This window comes from Molossus molossus, unplaced genomic scaffold (assembly GCF_014108415.1).
Source record: "Molossus molossus isolate mMolMol1 unplaced genomic scaffold, mMolMol1.p scaffold_m16_p_15, whole genome shotgun sequence".
Taxonomy (NCBI): Eukaryota; Metazoa; Chordata; class Mammalia; order Chiroptera; family Molossidae; genus Molossus; species Molossus molossus.
Genome location: NW_023425350.1, coordinates 42,156,503 through 42,178,779, shown reverse-complemented (window position 1 = coordinate 42,178,779; position 22,277 = coordinate 42,156,503).

The following is a 22,277-nucleotide window of genomic DNA, read 5'->3' as shown; positions in this document are numbered from 1 at the left end:
AATTCCAGTTTTATTTATTGATGCTATTGTGTATTTATTTTGTTGTTTGCATTTCTCGATTATTTCTAATTTAATTCTATTGTTTTCTTTTTATTTTCCATTTCATTTTTTAGTGGTTTGAAAATTCTATTTTATATTTTTATTTTAGTGTAATAGTTGTCTTTTATTAATTTACAATTATATTCACTATTCAATTAAAAACCAATCAATATCAATCCTAACTTCTCATTTAAGAGATTAATAAAGTCGAAATTTAACCTCCCATAATCAACAAGAAACTGGACAAAATATATGAAGCAATTGTTTTCATTTGTTGGCTAATAAGCAGAGTTGGGACTATGATCCCACAGACAAGATAAACAAATGAGTTTAGCCCCAAGATTGCCCCAGCTTTCTTCCTGAAGCCAATTCCTAAATTTGTGCATAGGAAAGGCGACCCCCAACAGTGCCTAGAGATCTCACTGAACTGAGGAGACTGATTGATATTCAAGAAGATGGAGTTAGCTAGAATTTGAGAAGAAAGGTACTGGAAAGAAGGGAACTATGCATAAGACGGGGTTCCCATAATGACTCTGGTCCCTTTGAGTCCTTGGCTGAAACTAATCTGCACATCCATACTGTGAAACTCCACGAGGCCAGGCAAAGAATGACTGGGAAACATACACCTTATAAATAATCCAGTAGTTGAACTCATACATTTAGCCCCCTCCTCTGAAAATACATGTTTTCATACCCTTACATAGACGCTTTAGATATTAATAGCCCTAAACAGGAATCAACTCAGATGCTCATCATCAGGAAATGGTTAAACAAATTATGTTATATATGTGCAGTTAATGCTATTCAAAAATAAATGGGAACACATAATTGATAGTTGAAACAACATGGATGAATTTCAAAAACATATACTTTGCAAAAGAAGCCATCCACAAAAGAGTACATGCTCTATGATTCTATTTCTACAGAACTGGAGAAAAAGATATGTCATTTCTAATGGCATTAAGCAGGTCAGTGGTTGACTTAGGCAAGATGGGTGAGATTAACTGGGAAGGAGCCAAAGGAACACACATTGTTAAAAGAAATATTCTTTATCTTGATTGTGGTGATGGCTACATAGGTGTTTACATTTGTCAATTCTCAAAAAATAGACACTTAAAATGGCCACACTTTCTTGTACTCATTTCTTGACTAAGAGGACAAAGACAAGTTAATTAGTCCCCTTCTCTTTTGAGCTTTCTAGAAATCTCATTGCATTCTCTCTTTCTTTCTTTCTTAACTAAGATAGTACTATTTGCAAGTCTCTCCCCACTTTTCAACTTTCTTCTTTACCCAGATCTATGAAAATTATTTAAAAATTCTTTCCTAGAAAGTAATTAAATGCATTTCATATTAGGTCTTTCCTTATTTAGAACTAACAGTCATTTAACAACTGTGACATCAAATATTATTTAGAATGAACTATAACTTGTATTGATTTATCTGGCTATTATCATTCCCTGCAATTTGAATCTACATTATTAATTCAGTTCTAACAGTTTTTGTGTAACCTGTTACTCCCACTATTACTACTTTTTAGTTTAGTAACTCTGTTTATAATTTCTAAGCACTTGTGGATCGTTTGTTTTGCCCTTTTTGTTTGTTTGTTTGTTCTTCAAAACAGTATGCATGTACTTTCTGTTTATAATTATTGATTCTTTTCAGGGATACAAATTTAATTAATCGTCTCTTATTTTCTACATTACATCTGATTTCTTAGGATATATTTTCATTTCAGAACTCAGAATTATAAGTCTATACTACAGTGTTTTTTGTTTTAGCTTTTATTTTTATTTATTTATTTATTTTCTTAGAAATACAGGTCCAGAGCGAGAAGTGAGCCTGAATTTTGGATGCTTTTCCCCTCAAGGTGATTGCCAGTGCTGAAAGAGGAGGCAGAGAGGCCAAGTGCTTGTTTTTCTTTTTAAGATTTTTTATTGATTTTTTTTAGAGAGAGAGGAAGGGAGAGGAGAACGAGAGAAACACTGATCAGCTGCCTCCTGCACACCCCCTAACCAGGATGGAGCCCAAACCTGGACATGTGCCCTGACCGGGAATCAAACAGGCAAATTTTCAGTGCCCAGGATGATGCCCAGCCCACTGAGCCACAGCAGCCAGGGCTGTTTTTTTATTGTTGTTGTTGGTTGGTTTTCCCAAAGTACAGTTGGCCTTGCTTTTAGTCTGTTTTCTCATTATTTGTAAATAGATCAAAAGTGCTCAAGTGATCACTACTGGCAATTGCAGTGGCTTCCTCAACAAAAACTATATATTTACTTTCTCAGGCTGGTAAATACAAAATTGCATTAAAAGCTCCCAAGGCATGATACACATGTGGGGAAGGATCCATCTGGATGCTTACTTGTGGCTTTAGGAGTTCCTTGGTCAGGAAGCAGAAGCAAGACGCCAGATGGGATACTCTCGTTTTGAGAGCCAGTCTTAGTGCTTTAGCTTTGGCTACAGGTTGGAGTCTTTGAGAAAGACCTAAATGCTGTTATTTAAAATAAAAAAAATGTGAGTATTCACTAAAACAAATACTATACTTACAGAAGCTTATCTTCCCCAAATTCTAAAACAGGTGTGTTAGAATGTATGTTCAGAAATGTTTATTGCCATATTATTTTAATAACAAATATTTGTAGACATATTTCAATTCATCATAGCAAGTAGTTAATAGTAAGCTATATATATATATATACATGTGTGTGTATATATATATACACATGTGTGTGTATATATATATACACATGTGTGTGTATATATATACATATATATATACTTACATATATCTGGTGAAGAATAATGTCCATTATAGTTCTTGAGTGCAAAAAAAGCAAATTGCAAAGCAGTATCTAAATATAGGATACAATTTTATTTTAAAAATATACAAAATAATAATCACCTACTTTATATTCTATAGCTACTACATAGAGATAGCATCATAATTATAGGTGCACATTCTCTAAATATACATACGTATATACAAACTTACAAACACATACATATATATATGTATATGTATGTGTTCGATATATTTACTTATATTCTGGCTAACTCTTCAGAGTTCTAAAAATATAAACAAAACTTTTTTGTGTGATTACATCTCTTAGGTGACAGACTGTGTAAGTGGGGAATCTGCAGCTTTAGTTATATACATGTCCATATTGTTTGATCTATTTTTCTCAATGAATATGTGTTTTGGTAATTAAATAAGTGATCTAAAAATTTTAAAGCAGTATTTTAAGATTCTACAAATAAATTGAAGAAATTAGTGCAATTTTACTTTCATTTCTTCTTAGAATTAGTTTTTTAGAACTTTAGACATAGATTGTCAATTGTGTATATATATATATATTTAAATACTATATATATATATATAGTATTTTAGTATATAGTATTTAAATCTCACCTGAGGATATTTTTTCATTGATTTTCACATAGAGTGGTTGGCAGGGAGAGAGAGAAAAAAAAAAATCAATGTGAGAGAGACACATCTATTGGTTGCCTCCTGCATGACCCCAACCAGGGCTGGGGATCGAAATGCAACCGAGTCACGTGCCCTTGACCAAAATCGAACCCTGCGACCCTTGGGTCCTCAGGCCAGTGCTCTAACCACTAAGCAAACTGGCCAGGCTACATTATATTTTATCTTTCAATAATATATTTGTCTTTTGCACTATATTTTTTATTTGGTTATAATAACAAAAATTACTTTTTTAAACACATATTGGTTGTAGTATTAATTTCAAGGCACCGAATCATAACATTTAAAAAATGTCCAATATTCTCCTTCCTTGTTTTGACTTTATAATCTTGATTTATCTTTTAATTGTCTGGAATAGGTCTCCAAGAAATTTTTAAATATTATTTTTCAAAAAGAAAAATGGATGTAAATTTTATTCTTTCATATGTATCTGAGAATGACAAAATTTTATTTACATACTAATATAAACTTGAAATGTTATTCACATTGCAATCATAAAGGTTTCCCTAGAGATTTCTGTAGACCATTACCTCATGGCCTCACATTGTGCTCACTGATGTAAAAGAGGAATCTCAGGCCAGATTTAATTTGGTTTTCCTGTACGTAACCTGTTTTCTTCTGCTTGGATGTTCGCAGGTGTTTTTCAGTTCTTACTCAAATTTTAGCTGTAACGTTTCTCCTTTTTCATCATGGTTATTGCTTCTGTTGTTGGTCCCCCCCAACCCCAGTCTCTTTATCAAAAATACCAAATTTTCACATTTGTGTCATCTTTATTCATGAACTTCTCCCGTAATTTTTATTTCTTTATTATTGTGGGAGAATTTTTAAAGTTTGCCCTCTACACACTAATTTTATTTGTTCTTTATTTTCCACTGTCTGAAATTTAATTTTACTATTGTTAATTTTGGCTTGCTTATTATCTTTTTTGAGCATATATTTTTTTTGTACGTGCCCCTAGCGGGAACCGAAAGCAGGGCTCTGGTCCGCAGGCCAACGCTCCAACCGCTGAGCCAAAACGGCCAGGGCCTGAGTATGATTTTTATATGACACTTTGCCCGCCTAGTTGACCTGACTCTTCTACTTTTGAATAATGTTCAATGCCAAGTAGTATTCTCACATTTTCTACTGCCCCTGAATTGAAAGCAGAAAAAGCACTCGAGTTTTTCTTTTTTAGCAGTTGATATGTATGGCTTGCTTTGGCTTTACTTATACTTAGTGCCACTAACTATATATCCGAAGTATCACTAAAGATTCTATTCTCAATTCAGTTCTGTGAAGCAGATTTTAAACACATCTCTTCTGGACTGAGTTAAGGTTATCTCCAACGTTCACTGTATGATTCACTGACTCTGAACCAGTTAAGTTCAACCAGCCTACGATTATTCACCTGTCCTACCAACAGCCACCCTCCTGTCACCAATCCCATCCACGTGAATGTACTGTGGTTGTATCTCAGAGATGAAGTGGATTTCTGTTAGCATCTCCATATTTCCTAATCTTTTTGCTTTCGGCGAATTTCAGTGTCTGAATTGGAGGAGAAATGTAAAGATGGAAGAAGAGAACAAATACTTCAAATGTGTTAAAATAAAATAACCATTGTCTTCAAAAGCTTGGGCTGCTATAACAAATACCTTAGATCAGGTGGCTGAAATGCAAACGTTTATTTTTGATAGTTACAGAGATTGGAGGCCCAAGATTAGGGTGTCAGCATGGTCAGAGTCTGGTGCGACTCCTCTTCTGGGCTTGTAGACGGCCTTCTCACTGTGCCTTCCCATGGCTGCGGAGAGTTTGCCACTCCCCTGTCTCCTCCTAAAAGGGCACTCATCCCATTTATGTGGGCCCCACCTTCATGACTTGATCACCTCCCGGAGGCCCCAGGTTAAGGTTTTAACCTATAATTTTGGGTGGGCACAAACATTAATCCAAAATACCCATGTTGCAACATCTGTCAGGGTAGAGACAGGAGGCATCTCTGCTTCAAAGACAGCGATGGTGGGGAGAGAAGTGATTTCGCCTCTTTCTTTCAGGCCGGTAGAATCCCCTGTCTGAGCAACATGTGCACAACTGCTACTTGTGCCATTAATTCAACTACATTGTGTGATCTTTTCCCAACTTCTGGCAGTAACCTCACTGTCACTTATTCAAGATTTGTGAAATTTTCATCTTTTTGTGTACTTCTATAAATACTTTATTGGGACTAAGGAAAAGTCTGCATTCAAAACACCTAGTCAGATACTACTCTATCCCTGTATTAATTATCCTGAACAACACTTCAAAGCATATTTTCAGGGAAAAGTGATTTGAAAAGAATAAAATCAATAAAAGCCTTTTTTCTTCTATGTTCAAAATGACGTAGCCAAGTAATTTTCATGAGTTCTATCTCAAACCAGAGAAAATCTGCAAAACAAGGCTTTGAATGTTTAGGCTTCAAGGGATGAAATTACATTGTTAAAGCTTTTCAGTCCTTTTCTCAACCTCTAAGAATATACTTAAATTAAACTGCCTACTTTTAATATATTGAGAGTTGAAGAAAAATCTGTCAACGTATGTGTACTGTCTGGTATATTTTAAAATTAAATACATGGTTACATTTATAACTAAAAATGTAAATAAAATATGAGTCTTGGAGGATATTATTTTCAGATTCCTTGCTGCAAAACTCTATATTTGCAGACTGTAATTAATTTGAATGCCTAAGCAAATAATTTATATGTCCCAATGAAGAAACTACTAAAAAAGTTGAGATTTAACTACATATAAATTTAAATAAATAACTATTCTTTATAAATGGACTTTGTATTTCACATAAATGACCAGTATTTAAGTATGACAGGCAACACAGAATTTGGGATAGCAACTATGGGAGAATAATTATTCTTATTTATGGAATGCATAGATGTAGTATGCTAAGCACTGTGGTCTCCAACTTTCTGGTTTTATCTTTCTTGGGTTATTTAACATCTGTGAATTTTATTTCTTAATGGTAATTTAGTAATCATAATAAAAAATAATAATATATTGAGTTGTATTAATAAATAAATAAGCAAGTGTGAGTGTTCTATAAATAAAAAGTCCTCATGCAAATATACACTAAAATCTTAGCTGTGTAGTAATTGTTAGTCATGTGATTAGCAACTATATTGGCAATGTCATTTTCAACTATGAAGGACAATCTATATAGAAATAATTGTACATATATTTATTATGGGCCATTGCAACTGTTGATAGTTCTTAAACTGCTCAAATGGTGCTAATGCCCAGTTAGTAAACCAAGTAAACTCAGTTTCTGACTTAAATGGACTGTGAATAAAGTTATAAAGAATAGTTTCACTTATACATTTACATAATTGCAGGACTTCAATTGGATGGGAAGTACTTTGGTCTCATTAATAAGGACTGGTTCAGATTATATTATGAAAGAATTCCTGAAACATTGGTTTAATTTCCAAGTACACATTACCATGGTCTGCTGAAAAAGTAATCATGCTCCCAAAAGCTTACAAAAAGAAGGCTAAGTTCCTGGCCAGGTAGCTCAGTTGGTTAGAGCACTGTTCAATTACTCCAAGATTGCCAGTTTGATCCCTGATCAGGATACATACAAGAACCCAAGAATCAACCAATGAATGCATAAATCAGTCTCTCTCTCTCTCTTCCTCTCTCCCTAAAATCAATACATTAAAATAAAAGAAGGCTAGAACAGATAGAAGAGGATTGGGATGATTTAGGTAGCTCCCTGACTCTTAATCCCTCTAATCTTTAAAGGTGTGGCTGTGGAAACAATACCTGCTGTGTTTAGGGCTAATTGGGTACCCTACACCCGTCCATCAGAAGCTGAGCTTCGGACCACCACGGCTGCTAGTTCTGCTCTGGACTAGGTCCCCACGTCCAGAATCTGGCTCTTCTTTTCATTTGCAAATAGTAACTGCCTCTCAGCCCTCCTCCATTCCAAATGCCTCCTCAACCCTCTTCCAGCTGAAACACCAGATGCCTACTGAGCATCTGCCCCCATGCCCTTCTAGTATTATAGGCTGCTTGGTCAGGGTCATGTACAGTTATGAAAGGCTAGGATTAAATGAACAGATTAGTTTGGGGAAAGAGTTATTCTAGCTCACCAAGTCTTCTGTGTGTAATGAGACATGGAAATATTTCTGTATACGAATCTGTGCCTATAGCATTCTAAAACCGTGACTTACAATGTGGCAAATGGACTATTCTGATAGTGCTCAATTCATCTACTTATTACTGAAATGGGTGGTTGATTTTTGCCTAATATTAAGCATTATTTTAGGTTTCGTGAAGCCTCAGCCTTTGTGCATATGTGTGTCCTTGTGTGTAGTTATGTTTATTTATGTGTAATGACTTATTTATTTTTAGTTATATTATAAAAACATGGAAACTACAATCAGCCTTCCTTGAATATAAATATTGGTTCTGCCACCATTTAGGAGTTTTACTTTAGGTCCTTTAGAGACTCAATTTTCTCATCTTTGAAATGAACATAATGTTATCTTCCCAAGGATAGTGCCGAAAATGAAGGGAGATGGTACACTGTCTACCCCACCTGTGATGTTCAATACACGAAAATTGTTATCATTTTCATGAAAAACAAAAATATGAGTGCACAGACTCATTTCTCATGACAAAGAAAGGGGTTTCCATTATTAATCACTAGTATCAAATTTAGTTCATAAAGATACATAGATGCCCTGGATGGTTTGGCTCAGCGGTTAGAGTGTCGACCCGCAGACCAGAGAGACCAAACCATAGCGGGTTTGGTTTCCGCTAAGGGCACTTACTTCAGTTGCAGTTTGTCCCCAGCCCCGCTTGGGGTCGTGTGGGTGGCAACCAGTTAATGTGTCTCTCTCACATCGATGTTTCTCTCTTTCTCTTCCTCCCTCTCTCCCTCCTGCTCTATTAAAAAAAAAAAAAGGATACATGGAAAAGAAGGTATGAGGAATTTGCTAAAGAAACTTATATTCAGCACTATCATATTTGAAAATATTATCAGGAAGGGAGAAACCCCGGTGTTAACAAAAAATGGGGCCTGGATGGTGGGAGGTGATAGAGTCAGTAATTTATATGGGAAGGCAAAGCTCTTCTGATTATTTAAGCTGGGCAGTGTTTGGGATATTTTTTATGAGTAACAAATATGGCATTTTCTTGGGGAAAAAATCTCTTCTCTGACCTATATTTGTGTGATCCACCTAGAAGAGCAACCTTTAACAGTCCAGGGGAAAAAAAACAAAACCAAAAAACTAATAATCTTCTTGAGTTCTCTCCTTAAAATACTTGAAACAAGTTTCTACCACTGGACTCAGAGTTCTTCTGTTGTGTGCTACTAAAATAAAGGCCACGGGGCCAAGTCTCCCTGCTCTGCTCTTTTTCAATAAAATAAAAACAAGTCTGTGGCTTGAGGCCCTGAACACATCTGACCAGAATTTCTTTCCATCAGCTGCCAAAAATGTTCTGGACTTGCAATCAGCCAGTAAGGAGATCATGTCCAAACACTCAGTCCATGAGAAAAGCAGACACTATTAAGGGTGTTTTCCTGAAGGTGGCAGCCAAACGGCTAAAGATGAGGACGTTAAGCATTGTCCCATTGGAGAGGCAGCCAGGGCCCTGGGCCACTCTCGAGACTTGAGGCTTGCAGTAGTGCTGGCCAGAACTGGACGATCAAGAACTACAGTCTCTGTGTATAAAAACCTGCCCGTAGAACGTGTCTGTGCAAAGAGTGTTGCATTGGGTAAACCTCACAACAGCTCAGAGGGTAGAGACTGAGCCATTTTACTATTGTACAAGTAGAGAGGCTGAGACATGGCGGAGATAAATGATGTACCTAGTGATGTACCTAAAAGCGGTGCAAAATGAGTTTGGCCTGAAAACGCGTTCCAGGTTTCCACAGTGAGTTACTCTGAGTGGGGAGAGAAAATATCTATTTAAAAGTGGGAGAAAGTAGTATAAATGATCAAATTTTTCTCATATCCAACAGAATATATGAGAAAATAAATGAATGCTTGTGGAAACTTTATTAGTATTCATTCTGGCGTCGCTGCTATACTCCTGGAATTGGTCTCAGCAGGCAACAACAAACCTTACTCTCAGGAAGCATACAGTTTAGTCAGAGGAAGTAAGGCATTTCCAATATAATTTAAAAACTTAGGAAGTTTTAATATATATTTTAATAATAGATGTAAGGGCAATAGGACTTCTGAGAAAAGAGACAAGTTTGAGCTGGCAGTAGCATTGAGGCTTTTATGGTGGAATATATATATATATATATATATATATATATATATATATATATAAATAAAATCTCCAATTCTCATACTAGGGTATGTTTTTATTGATTTTAGAGAGAGGGAGGAAGGGAGAGAAAGGGAGAAACACCCATCGGTTGCCTCCTATATGCATCCCAACTAGGGATCGAACCCGTAACCTAGCTATGTTACCGGGAATGGAACCTGCAACTTTTGTTGTGTGAGATGATGCTCCAACCAACTGAGCACCTTGCCATGGCCATATTTTAATTGGACATTAAAGGGTACATGAAGTGAAATGAATTTAGGTCCTCAGCTTAAGAGGAAAAAAAAAAAAAATCTGATGTCATTGCTTGGGAATTGTCAACAGAGAGATGAAAAGAGAGCCATTCATAGGGTTATATTATTAGAGAAGAAAGAGAAACAACATGGACTGAGGACAAAGCTCTAAGAGGGTTAGTATGGAAGGAGAGGTATTGAAGAAGAAATGGTATACCAAATATAAGCTGTACTATCGTTTAATAATGTAAATTTATTATATGTACAAAACTAAATATATTAATATGCCCTTTATATTTACTTTGTATTAGATCATCTTCATTTTATTACAAAATATCAGTATTCTCAATATCATTTTTTTTCATTCAAAGGAGTTTTTTCCATAGTGCCTAGCTTTACTTATATAGACCATACATGAATTCTCTTTCTGTTTGACATACAAGACTATTTTTTTAAATGTAATCATTGAATAAAAATAATATTTTAAAGCTTAAATTCGTAAACAAAATGTTATTTTATCCATGTATAATTATATACAAATGCCTGATTGTTGATTTAGCTAAATGTATCATATTTGTATTGTTTTTTACTTTTTTGATCCAAGGTATGGCCAAATATTTATTGCAAGTTGATTTACACGTTTAAGCAAGATTCAGGGGACAGAAATTACTTGAACTGAATCTGTCCATAAAGTAATCAGAAATATTGAAATGACCATTACATAATCATATTCTTTCTCATAACAAAATTAGCTTTTATTTTTCTTCTTTCCCCCAAGTCATCCATTTGACCTATGGTCAGCTACTGGTTACTGGACCGATGAATAAGAAACATGTTTAGACAATAAATCTTACATAACTCCCATTTATAACATGTTCTCATATGACACATTTATATTTTAAACTTATGATGCAGTCGTGTCTATAGAAACAAAAGGAAATGCAGAATAATTCAGTCAGATGATTTGGGCTCTAAATCAAAACCGCATACTCAAAGGTGACATTTAAGCTTTAAACATCTAATTATTTAATTTCTTCAAATTTAATTTTCATGTGTGGATTTAAGACAGCAAAGAACTGAAAAATCATCTTTTGCCAAATATGCTTTTGCCAAAAAAAAAAAAAAAAAATCACCTGGCTTATTCAATTGAGGAAGGGATCAAAATAATTTATTTTCTCAGTGAAATATACACAGGTTGGTGCAATTTTCATCTCCTCATTGATGGAGCAACGAGAAAACATAGTCTTGGTAAGTTATATTCAAGTCCCAATTACGTATGACTTTGGTTGTTGCCAGACTCAATGAATATTTTTCTAGGAACTTCCCTAATTTCCATCAAAAGGAATAAGAGTTCTAAAACCACATTTGTAAGATATAAGTTGGAATAGTTAAAATCAGTTAATTCAATATTATTCATTAGTTTATTTAATGTTTTGTTTATTTAGATATTTAGATACTGTGAGGCTAAATAAATTTGCTTTATCTTTCTGGTCCCGTCCTCTGGCCATGAATTATTTCCGCTAATAACTCCAATTGGGCCAATTTCATTTCTCCTGATTCATACTATCATTTGTAGCTGCCCAAACAATGCATTCTCCTGGGTCTCCAGTTCACCACTCCTTGGGTCTTCGTTCAGTTGGGAAACCCCCATACCTGCTCTGTTCCCACATTTGTTTTCATGCTATATAGCTAGATGAAGCCATTAATGGTGATTCAATGCTATGAAAATTATAGACTGTTATAAAAGTTTCTTTGGAAATAGCTGTTTAACACCACAAAGAAGTTAGGTGAAAATTGTTTCAAAGTCTAAAATTAGTTACATTTTAAGCTAACTGCATATGCTTTTATTGTCTCTGATCTAAAATATAATCCCAGGAGGTTGTGAAAGGCATGCAAATTACACAAAGCTAATTTGCTCCAACAGCGACGCCTCCCATGCAGTTGGGAGGTCTATTAGAAATAGTGTATTCTCTGTTATTTGCATATTAATAGCACCTGCTGAAATACTTTGGGATTTACTTTCACTGCCAGTAGAGGGACAGAACTAAAATATATAAAATTTCTTTTATATCACTATATTAGGCTATAAACCATGCAGGATGGACTAAGAATTCTGAATTAATAGAAGAAACTAGTGTGTTTATATTGCATGTACTCTGTGAATACATTTTTCTCCATGATAAACTGTAAATTGTTTAAGAGATTTCAAGAAGATGACTAGTGACTATAAGCCTTATGACAAAAGTGTTTCCTCCTCAGCCCTGGCCGGTTTTGCTCAGCAATTAGACTGTCGGCCTGCGTTCCAGAGAGACCCAGGTTTGGTTCCCGCTAAAGGCGCGTACCTCGGTTGCAGTTTGTCCCTGGCTCTGGTTGGTCGTACGGGTGGCAGCCACTCGATGTGTCCCTTTCACGTCGTGTTTCTCTCTCTCTCTTCCTCTCTCTCCCTCCCATTCTATCTGAACAAAAAATGGAAAGGTGTCCTCGGGTGAGAATAAAACAAAGTATTTCCTCCTCAAAGAAAAAAAAAAACCAACATGCTCTTCTAATGCACCGAATGGGAATATAGTTTCTTATATTCTGCTCTGAGAAACTTAAATGTAACAAAGGAAAACCAGGCATAATGATTAAAAATACAATGTATAGCTCTGGCCAGTTTTCTCAGTGGTTAGTGCATCAGCCCATGGACCAGTGAGTCGTGGGTTTGATTCTTCTGGTCAAGGGCAGGTACTTTGGTTGCAGTTCACCCCCAGCCCTGGTCGGGATCCCGTGGAAGGCAACCAGTCGATGTGTCTCTCTCACTTCGATGTTTCTTTCTCTCTCCCTCTTTCTCCCTCCCTCCCACTCTATCTGAAGATAAGTAGAAAAATAAATGTCCTCAAGTGAGGATTTAAAAAAAAAATACAATGTACAAAGATCGATCCAGATTCTCAGAATAATTCAAATGGCAGAATTTTGTTCACTGGATCATTGGATATATATCCAATAGCAACCTGATGATTTTCTCCAAAATGAATTGCCTTTTTTTTTTTTCTGATCATGAATTTTCTGCTAACTCAAAGTAAATAGAGGCCTTACATATGTAAAGTTTGTGGTGTTTTAAAAGAGAAGGTAGCTTCCTCTTTTCTCTAGAGAAGACAGAAAGATGCTTTTGGTCTTGGAGTCTCACCTGTAGAACACCTGTAGAACACAGGAAAAAAAGCTGCACTCTAGAGATGATAGCCTCCCAGACTAATTTCACCAAACACACTCGTACTTCCTGTCTCTGTCTTTCTCCTGTTATTACATCCAAGTGAAATCCCTCCACATCTGGGCCACTTGTTGCAACTATATCTATAATTTAACCCTGATCTCAAACTTTGGCTGGGAAAGAATAACTGGAAAATTTAGACAAATTTAGACTAGGAAGGTATGTACAGAAACATATGACCGAGAGGAGAGGACATGGAGATTTCCAAAGTGTGACATTAAGCATTGCATAGTGGATTAATTCCTTTATTTTGAATCATGTAATAATCAGAATGAGTGAACACATGATAGGTGCCAGCACTGTTTTATGTTAAAGATAATAACTTATTTAATCTTTACTACAACCCTAACAAGTAGTATCATTATTATCATTTTCCCCCCCTGTTTACAAAAGAGGAAACAGAATAATAGAGAGATTGAGATTATAAAAGGTCATACAGTTAATAGGTGTTACAGCAAGATTTTAAACCCAGGCTTATGAAATTTGGTCATGCTCTTAACTCTTTCCCTATAGGACAGTTTTGTCTTAATAGTGACATCTGCTTGTTAATTGTTGTTGTTGTTATAGACAAGTGTAATGGAAATAACATTTCTCATACTGTCATGGAGGGTTTCTGTTTCAGAAACATATTAGGCTTATTTTGTGATTTTCCCAGAAAACATGGATATTAAAAGAGTAAAATTCTTCATGTATAAGGGCTAAACTTTGTGACTGGTTCGTTGAAATGCACTTACACTCATTTTAAGCATTCATTTTTGATTAGCCACAGCCCTAGGGTAGGAAAAGGGAGACTCGAAGCAGTTAATGTTGATGGTCAGACACTCCACTTGCTGAGTGCAGTTATCTTTCAGACCCCCCCCCCCCAAAAAAAAAGTTATCTTTCAAAGTTCTCTCTCAGGAAAACAAAATAGGCTCACCCTAATTAGCAAATGGGAAAAAAAAGTTTCTGCTCTACCAAAGTCCGTGTTCTAAATTGATGTCATAGGATTTCCCTTTCACCAGCACCCTGACCGGTCTCAGTGTCACAGCTCTGCTTGGAACAGTGCTGGGTCTCGATTGTCCCGCTCAAAGCAGACGGTAGCGGCCTGCTAGCTCAGCTGTGGTGGGAGAGGCTCTGCTCGAGTCGGGCCTGATAGTAGCCGCCGTAATGTCATAACCAACACGTTTATATTTCACCCAAATGCAGTTCAATGTGATGTTTCTTATTGATTCATAGCCTATGACCAGGACAGTCAGGGACTTGGGTTCTCCCTATATTATGGCATCATCTCCTAAAGCTCCGGTCTTCTTCTGGATTGTCTCCACCCCCCTGGCATACACAGGAGAGAGAGGGATGGATCTCCAGCATCACATAGTTTGAGCAGAGGTCGAGAAGTGGTGTATACCACATCATATCTGCCCGCTTCCCATTCTGCAAGATTCAGCTATCTGGCCACCCCAAGGGCAAGGAGGGCTGAGAAATGGCTTCTAAAGTTGTGGCCAAAAGAAAAGGAAACAGAGCACCCGTTATGTTCTCTGCCGATCACACTTCTTTTAACAATAAAAGGTAAGACTGTGACCCTACAGCAGGGTCAGTAAGCTGAGTCTATGAAGGGCCACATAGGAACTATTTTAGGCTTTAAGGGCCCCATTTAATTTCTGGGTGTCTGTCAAATACTTTTATTGTTGTAATTTAACAAATGTTTAAAGATCTAAAAGTCATTCTTAGCTCAGGGGCTTTACAAAACTGGTCACTGGCCAGATGTGGCCCGAGGGCTGTGGTGTGGAGCCCCATTCTAAGGAGGACAGGTTGGTCTCTATGTCTAGTTAGCTCAGTGACAGATGTTAACTGTGCTGGTAAGAATAACACAATTTAAAAGTTGGAAAAACCTTTGAGAATCACCTAAAACAAATGCCTTCTATTGTAGTAAAGTGAACAAGTCCCAGTAAAGTAGAGTCGACTAAAGAAACCAGGTCCAGCTTTTTGTGAAGATAAATGTTAGCATTATAAGTTGATGATTTGGATAAAGAGTTTATTGAAATGAAAGCTTTATTAATGGGAGAGGTAATTTGCTGTATTCATTGGCAGAATTATTAATAGTATTATAGCCATGCATATTATGCCAGCCTCCTTAACTTGTGAATAATTGAAAATTGACTGTACAATTTGTTAACCATTTGAAGGAAATCAAGATTAAGATTTGTACTTCAGAAGAAAAATATCAAGCGAAATAAAAATTACAAGGCTGTAAAGGAAAATTTCGGAAATATTGGGTCTTGTCAACAGCATCGATTTTTAAATGTAATGGATATGAAAGAATATTTACCGAGAAAATTCAGTATATTTGGGTACATACAAACGAAAACATGCACATTGAAAAAACACATAACAATAAGCACAAATAAATGAAGAAATTATTTTCAGTACATACACTAAAGGATGATAATCATAAACACAAAAATGGTCAAAGACATTAGAGAAGAAAGCAATAAACTCTATGGACAAAGTCCATGAATGATTTACCATGCCTGTCTTGCCAGCGGGGCCTGTGGATACATACCTGAGTGAGGTGACCTCTAGGAGCTTCCACCTAGATGGAGATAGTTATCTCCTAAAGAGAGACTTTTACCTTCTATTTCTCGAGATAAGATACAGATATAAATGTAGGTATAGGTATGAATATAGATATAGATATAGAGATAGAGATAGAGATACTATTTTATTTTTTAAAATTTATCTTTATTGGTGACAGCATTACAAATGTCCCTCTTTTTGTCCCCATTGACACCCTTTTCTCTGTGCCCCACCCCGCCTTCACCACACTGTTGTCTGTGTCCACTGGTTGTGCATATATGCATATCAGCTCTTTGGTTTACTCTTATTGGCCTCCCCCTTTGCCTCTGACGTTTGTCAGTCTGTTCCCTACTTCCATGTCTCTGGGTCTTTTTTGTTTGCCAGCTTATTTTGTTTATTATATTCCACAAATAAGTGAGATCATGTGATACTTGTCTTCCTCTGACTGGCTTATTTTGCTTAGCACAATACTCTCCAGCAGATACAGATTTAAATACAGATATAGGTATAGATACAGATACGGATTTAGAGATAGAGGTAGATATAGATATAGACATAGACATAGATACAGATTTAGATATAGATACCGGTTTTTTGGTGAAGGGACCCAGTTTGCATGGTGGTTATGCTTGATTGGTCTGTGGATTACTCAACCATTAAGTTTGGAAGGAATTTCAGAATTCATCTACTACAGTGGTTTTCAAATTCAGTAAGCATGAAATTTATTTGGGACACTTGTTAAATTGCAGATTCTTGGAACCTATCTTGGGGATGATCCCCTAGAAGCTCCTTTTAGAACAAGCTCCCTCTGTGCTCCTGGAACAGGTGGTTCTCAGACTTCTGTTTGAGAAACCGGCCCAGAACATTTACATATGAGGAGATGAATGTCCACAGATGTGTTGTGATCTGCCTCCGATAACGCAGTGTGAAAGGTCTGTGATAAGACCAAGTTTAAGGGGGTGATGTTCTCACTACACAGCTGAGAATTTTTTCTGTCTCTTTGCTTTGGCTTCTAAATTCTCAACGCTTTGTTGTTTTTTTATGTCCTGTGTGTAATGCTGCTCTCGCCTAGCATCAGCCTTTTTATTTTATTTATTTATTTATCTTTATTTACCCAAGGACATTTTTTGTTCAGATAGAGTGGGCGAGAGAGAGAGGGGAAGAGAGAGAGAGAAACATCGATGTGAAAGGGACACATCGACTGGCTGCCTCCTGCACGACCCAACCAGGGCCAGGGACAAGCTGCAACCGAGGTACATGCCTTTAGTCGGAACCAAACTCAGATCTCTCTGGTCTGTGGGCCAATGCTCTAACCGCTGAGCCAAACTGGCCAGGGCTTATTTTATTTTTATTTATTTTTCTTTATTGATTTTAGAGGGAAAAGAAGGGAGAGGGAGAGAGATAGAAACATTTGTGAGAGAGAACATCGATTGGCTGCCTCCTGCATGCCCCCACACTGGGGATCAGGCCCACAACCTGGGCATGTGCCCTGACCTGGAATCGAACTGGCGACCTCTTGGTGCATGGGTCCACGCTCAATCACTGAGCCACACTGGCCAGGTGCATCAGCCTTTTTAACAAGGAAAGGGAGAGGTAACCTTTCAGGGTTCTTAGGGCCTCCTGTTTCCGAAGGCAGCGGGGCATGTGTGAACTGGACTAGCCTTACCTGCCCATCAAGGAGCACCCAGGGAGCGGACCTGCGTATCCAGGGCCTTCTTCACCCAGAGAATCGTGTGGACTCTGGCTTTCCCAAGCAGGCACATTTCTATCAGGCAGCCAAAGAAGCTGGTAATTTTTATTTATTGTCTGCAGTTCATGGCAGGCAGTATTTTACCACCTGCACATCTAGAAAAGAAGGGGAAGAAAAGCACACCAATATTCTCAAAATGTTTATATTCAAGGAGTGCGTATTTCAGAGAGGGAGGTCGTGATGTGTGTATTTTTATTGTGTGGGAAAGAATCCTCAGTGGCGGTGCAGCTGGAAAAATAATGGAAGCACAGGGTACTGTCTTTTGTGACAAAGTTTCCTCTGGTAAGTTACAATTATAACGTAGAAAATGATACCTTAGACGCCAACTAATTTGTGAATCCTGGGAAATGGTGTTCAATGATTCCTCATCAGGACAGCAGAACCTGGTCTGTAAAAATTTGGGCCTCAGCGGGAGGCTGTTTGCAAAGAGTGATTTGCATTTCAATTGTAAGTCCAGCACAACCTTTAAATCTTGGCTGCCACACTATCACAATGGAATTTTTCTTTTTCTCCTTCGCAGAGGACTTAGAAAAGAAAAAGGAATATTACCATACATCCATTCCACAGCCATGTACAATAAAATATAGGTGATTTTCTTTGAATGAGCAATTATATCAAATTTTTACAGTTCCAGGGGAGATAGGATTCCTTGTGTAGGAACTGTCCCCACACTGCCCCTCAGTTCATAAACACCACATCTTTCTCCTCTTTTTTCCTTATAAAATTCCAAACACTTGGCAAATGTAGCTTCTCTGTTATTTGATGTCACTTAATGAAGAAGAAAATAAATAAAACACAAATTGAAAACGACGACACAAACTCCCACTTATTTATTAGAATTAGTTTGCTTTAAGGCAAGTCATTGCTGGACTACTGAGAGCCCCCTGCCCCAAGCTGCCCCTTTCACTCGGTTCAGTCATCCCACTGGGAATCCCCCCCCCCCCCCCGGCCTTTTTTTGAATTGGTTGGATTATCCCTTCTCTAAATCATGGGCTGATTTCTCTCCTGGGTGAGACTCACTGTAACAAAAAGAAATGCTTCTGCCCTGGGTTCTACACCCCACTACACCCAAGGATGTGACACACTCCTATCAGAAACAGGGGGTCCTGGCAGTGAGCCTGTGGGCCAGGGAGGGGCAGCGTGGAAATGACCCTTCTATGGTATATTTATTACATTAGAAGCTTGCTTTCACTTTGAACTTTGTCCAGAGTTTCTCTATCATTGCCAAGAATTTAAATGATCTGTAAATCTATAAATTCATCTTGTAGCCCTCTAGGTGGGCAGTGACCAAAAGATGCCCATGTCCCATGGTGGGCCCTTAGTGTTCACCAGCGCTACCCAACTCCTCAGGCAACTGCTCAGCTGAATGCTCACCCTTCTGGAAATCTTTTCTTTTCTTTTTTTTTTTTCCCCAGAACTGTATTCTCTGTGGTTTCTCTTGGATTTATGAATGCTTCTTTCTCCTTAGTGTGCACCTTCTTCTTGCCCATTTCTAAGAGCTGAACCTGTCTTTGAACCTGCTGTCTCCTGAATCTACATGCACTACCTGGGCTCTCTCAGCTGGCCCCGAGCTTTATGAACGCCCTGTGCTCTGATGGGTCCCAGGCATTGACCTGCCCAACCTTTCCAGATCTCCGATAGAATCACCCCCTAACTCCCACCGCCTCCCTGCTCCCAACTTTCCTGCCTGATAGCTTCTTTTCCTGTTTCCCCATAACAGTAATTAACTCCACCATTTACTCAGTAACGCAGGGTCAGGGTGATGGGGAGTGGGAGGATCCTAAAATCTGTCCTTGATTTCCACTCTCCATCACATCCCACAGCCAATTCTGGGTTCTATTCCTCTTGAATACTACCTATGTCAGCTACCTCCCCACTCTCTCCTTCTGTTTCTAACTGTTTTTGAAATACACTCAATCCAACCCTGCTCAGGACCTTTGCACTGTTCCTGGAATGCTCTTATCTGAATGGACATACTGTTCTCAGAGGCTGTCTGAATGTGACCTCCTAAGAGAGAATGTACAAGGACATTTAGCTAAAGTAGTAGCAATGCCTCCCTTTGCCTGTACCCTGACACTCTTACCCTGGTTTATTCTTCTTTGTTGCATGTATCACAACCATAAATCATATTTTATATGTATATACTTGTTTATTGTCTAGTTCACATGCTAAGTTGTAATTCAGGCGAGAACTGGTATGCACTGTTTTTTGCCCAAACCCTATCACAGAATAGTTCCTGACACATAATAGGGTTCAATAAAAACTTATTCAATGATAAGTAAACTTTAATATGATTTCAGTTTATCTCTGACATTGCTCATCTCATAATTTCTTTGAAATAGTCTGGATTTTTTTTTTCAATTAATCATTAGCATTTTGTATTACATCGTAATTGAAGATGTTTTCTTTTTTGCATTTGCCTTAAATCTTCGTATCAATTAAAAGTAGTTAGGTAGCCTTAGGTCCAAATGTTATTTACTGCTTTTATTCTACATTATGAGTTCTCTATTTTTAAATTCTTCATTCCAATTATTTTTACCTTTCAATTAGAGTAGTTGATTTGGTAGTTGTTTTTGCAGAATGTCACACTTTTTTAAAAATGAAATAAATTATTGTATTATGGCTAATATGTGATACACAGCATTTGAAACAAGCTCCAACTGAGCTCTGGTTTATAGCCCTGCGTAAGTGCTGATGTCCCCAGAGACCGTGGGGCTGCAGGGTTGCCGATCTGTGTGCCGGGCACTCCATCCTATCCGGTCCTGGCCACATTTCTCAGTGTTTCTTTCTCCTGCCTCGTGTCCTGCTCTGTGACTTCCCTCATGCTTCTCACCTGCTGCTGCTAAATTATTGGAGCTGGGAAACTATAAAACCAAGTGTATTAAACTTGTGTGCAGAGTGAAAGTTAATACATATGACTTAGGGCCTGTGCTCGGATTTATGTGAAGGAGCTTTGCATATCGAGCGACAGTGCATAAGCAGGGCATTTTTGTGTCCGTATTTCCTAATTGTTAGGAGCCTAAACTTGTGTTTCTGGGACTTTCGGGAGAAAGGTGCCCGTCAGTCCTGGCTCCCAGATTGTGGGTCTCACCGGCCCATGATTGACCCTTGTCCACGACTCAAAAGACAGCATCTTTCTTAGAGAAAACCTGCTTTTCTTTTCTAACGTGTAGTTATCTGGGGCACATATTGTTAGGAAAAAACTTCAATTAACATTTTTTTTTTTTCTGAAATATGGACGTTAAAATCCCTTTCCATATCCTCCCACCAAAAACAAAACAAAACAAAACGCCAGCCACAGCATCCAGGGACCTGCTATAGGACCTCACGTTCACCCACAGCCAGGGAGAAGGTGATTTCACCCCTGTGACGGCCACGCCCTGACCCTCGGTGTCACAGGGTGTCCACTGAAGCCTCTGCTCCGCACAGCCCGGGCACCAGTCTTGTTTCTCCTCTGATAAGCTCTACTTATACTGTGCTGTGTACACTCTGCGAGCTAGACAAATGAACAGTAATAATAACTGTTATTTTTACACCAAGTGTTATCAAATCAGAAACCTGAGACCTAGTAATTTAATATATATGTTTTTTTCCACATACCTTTATTGCTGTTTGGCCAGATAGAAAAATATGAGGAGATTGGAAACCAACTGTAAATATTTCTACAGCCTTAATGACAAATTCTTTCTTTTTCCTTATTACCTTGTTCCACTTCCTTCTTCCTGGATGTTTAGGAGCTTGTATTCCCTCTCTCTTTCTCCTTTCAGCCCCCTCCTGCAGGAAGCCTTTCTTGATTCACAGCCACGCTGTGGCTTCCATCAACCCACAGCGTCTCGATGGTCACCCTGCTCTGCAGACTATTGATGCCATCTCGTCAACGTTATTTATTGTTGACCTGGCCCAGACAATGGAGCCCAAGTGACCTGGGTTTGAATCAGCCTTACCACATAAAATCAGTTTGACTTTCTGCAGATTGCTTAAGCTTTCTCAGCTTGGTTTCCTCGCCTGCAAAGTAGAAATAATAATACCCACCTTGTCATACGCATATTGGGAAGATTAAATTGTATCATGAAAATGTTCTTGTTCTTAATTAAACGTATCGTCCCTTTCCTTTTGCTTTTACCATGGCAGTAAAGCGTGTTTTTTGTATGTGAATACTGTCCTGTCTCAGTTAAATTGTTAAGTTTCTCAGGCTGAGTGTATCATGGTTAAAAATTGCAAAACAACAAATGTGTGAGGATGATTTCCTAGTATAGGGCGTGTGACAGGCCCAGAGGTGGAGAGGATGTGGGGATGGGGTGGGCGGAGAAAAGAAAATAAGATAAAACACAGTCACTTGCACTCTAAAAGCTTGCCAGGTACTTGGGGTAATGAACAGTGTAGAAGGTGAAAAGATAGCACAAACTATTTAAACAATAATTCAAAATCACGAGAGATGCAGTGAACACACACACACACACACACACACACACACGGAGTTGCTGCCTATTAAATACTTTAAAAAAAAAAAAAAAAAGACTTGCAATCAGAGGGCAGAAGGCAACTGGACCCTTCATGTGAAGGGGTCAAGGCAGGTTCCAGCACATGGCAGGTCGCTGGTATGTCTGAGTCAATGAGCAGGTTTGATAGATGATGGGAAGAGACTCAGCCATTCGTGATGAGATGATTTATGA